This window comes from Chiloscyllium punctatum, unplaced genomic scaffold, assembly GCF_047496795.1.
Source record: "Chiloscyllium punctatum isolate Juve2018m unplaced genomic scaffold, sChiPun1.3 scaffold_1835, whole genome shotgun sequence".
Taxonomy (NCBI): Eukaryota; Metazoa; Chordata; class Chondrichthyes; order Orectolobiformes; family Hemiscylliidae; genus Chiloscyllium; species Chiloscyllium punctatum.
The window spans coordinates 15,001-17,500 of NW_027311568.1; the positions used below are offsets into that span (position 1 = coordinate 15,001).

Consider the following 2,500-nt stretch of genomic DNA (forward strand, 5'->3'; position numbering starts at 1 on the left):
TCGATCACTCGTAAAAATAAAACGTGACAAACTTTGTGTTGGTTCAAGTACGAAAGGATCTCTGTCGGCTTGGGGGTACGCCCGTTTCCGTTTCAACTTGTCTCGCGAGGGTGGTTTCGGGGCCAGCAGGAGAGCTCGTCGGGGTAGCAGGCCCTGCAGCCGTGGTCACCGCCAAACCCCCACAACTCGAGCAAGTGAAAAAAAAAGTAACAGGAGCGAAAGCATCTCTGTCGGCTTGGGGGTACGCCCGTTTCCGTTTCAACTTGTCTCGCGAGGGTGGTTTCGGGGCCAGCAGGAGAGCTCGTCGGGGTAGCAGGCCCTGCAGCCGTGGTCACCGCCAAACCCCCACAACTCGAGCAAGTGAAAAAAAAAGTAACAAATAAGAAAGGATCGTCGGCTTGGGGGTACGCCCGTTTCCGTTTCAACTTGTCTCGCGAGGGTGGTTTCGGGGCCAGCAGGAGAGCTCGTCGGGGTAGCAGGCCCTGCAGCCGTGGTCACCGCCAAACCCCCACAACTCGAGCAAGTGAAAAAAAAAGTAACAAATAAGAAAGGATCGTCGGCTTGGGGGTACGCCCGTTTCCGTTTCAACTTGTCTCGCGAGGGTGGTTTCGGGGCCAGCAGGAGAGCTCGTCGGGGTAGCAGGCCCTGCAGCCGTGGTCACCGCCAAACCCCCACAACTCGAGCAAGTGAAAAAAAAAAGTAACAAATAAGAAAGGATCGTCGGCTTGGGGGTACGCCCGTTTCCGTTTCAACTTGTCTCGCGAGGGTGGTTTCGGGGCCAGCAGGAGAGCTCGTCGGGGTAGCAGGCCCTGCAGCCGTGGTCACCGCCAAACCCCCACAACTCGAGCAAGTGAAAAAAAAAAGTAACAAATAAGAAAGGATCTCTGTCGGCTTGGGGGTACGCCCGTTTCCGTTTCAACTTGTCTCGCGAGGGTGGTTTCGGGGCCAGCAGGAGAGCTCGTCGGGGTAGCAGGCCCTGCAGCCGTGGTCACCGCCAAATCGCCACAACTCGAGCAAGTGAAAAAAAAAGTAACAAATAAGAAAGGATCGTCGGCTTGGGGGTACGCCCGTTTCCGTTTCAACTTGTCTCGCGAGGGTGGTTTCGGGGCCAGCAGGAGAGCTCGTCGGGGTAGCAGGCCCTGCAGCCGTGGTCACCGCCAAACCCCCCACAACTGTTGGGCGCCTACCTGCGCGGGGCAGGAGGACACTTTCCGATTTCAAATCTCCGTTTGCCGAGTCCACCCCGAACGCACGCGGGCGGGCGGGTTCGCATCACCCTTCGTCACAAGGGGCGAAGCCCGTTCCACCGTCTCGTCAGTAGTGCCGACCGGTCTGTGATCGACGAGGGGAGCCACACCAGGTCCGGCCCTGCTGCTTGGCGGCACCGCGTCGTCGGGAGCTCGCGACAGACGGAGGGTTTCGGTGTACTCTCCAGCCACGGGAAACGAAGCCGGTGATGCAGGCGCCGGTCTTTCGCTCCCAAATCGGCTGGGTTTACATCGTTGCTATCTAGTCACGCTCCCTTCAAACCCGACGGGGTACCTATTCCCCTCACCCGTCTGTGCGTATACAGCCTCTTTGCACTTGCGGGATGGGGGTGGTGGTTTAAAGACTCTCGAGTTGCCGCCCGTCGGTCTCCGAGCTCCGTGCAGTAGTGATCCCCAGCGAACTGCCAGCAGGGCGAACGAGCGATCCCGCTCTCGGTCGGGGCGCCTGGCGTCGATCGGTGGTCGGTGGCTTGCGGGCAAGCTGCGCTGTGAGTGTGGGAACGAGTATGACGAGCCGTTGCCGCGACTCCCAGTCCACCTCGGCGGTGGCTGGGCCGGGCGGGCGTCTGCTCGGGCGAGTGCCGCCCCCGCCTCCTCGCAGGAAGTCCGCTCGCCGACACGCCGCCACGTGCACGCGTCAGTGACGCTGCCGAACCGATGGCCGGTGCCCGTTCCCGCCTCTGCTTTTCCTAGGGCAAAGCTGCTGCACGCCTCGTGATACTAGGCGGGCGACATGGTGGCGGTGATCCTGCCTCCGTCGCTGCGGTGCGTTGGGGCACGCATCGCCTCTTGGGCGCCCTGTCCTCCTCCCCCCAATAGACGTATGTTTCTGCGGGCCGCACCAGGATGGTGCTCCCCATCGCTTCACGCCACCCTGCTCCGCCCGCACGCCGGCGTGCAGGTGGCTGTAGCTCAAGGTGGGGAGCGTATGTGCGGTCCGGGTCGCTTTCCTCTGGCGAGGGAGAGACCTAAAACAAACTCAGACAACTCTTGACGGTGGATCACTCGGCTCGTGCGTCGATGACGAACGCAGCTAGCTGCGAGAATTAATGTGAATTGCAGGACACATTGATCATCGACACTTTGAACGCACTTTGCGGCCCCGGGTTCTTCCCGGGGCCACGCCTGTCTGAGGGTCGTTTGGCAATCAATCGCACTCGCCTTGGCTGGCGAGAGCGCGGCTGGGGTGTCGCAGAGGACCCGTCCTCTTTGTCCCCCTAAGTTCAGACTCC

General features: G+C 60.9%; 1 non-coding gene across 1 annotated transcript; it reads left to right on the forward strand.

Moving 5' to 3' along the window:
• The first annotated feature begins 2,253 nt into the window (after positions 1–2,253).
• Positions 2,254–2,407, forward strand: LOC140475585 (5.8S ribosomal RNA). The gene has a single exon (XR_011960102.1). It is a non-coding gene; the product is annotated as a 5.8S ribosomal RNA (ribosomal RNA).
• The last annotated feature ends 93 nt before the right edge of the window (positions 2,408–2,500 follow it).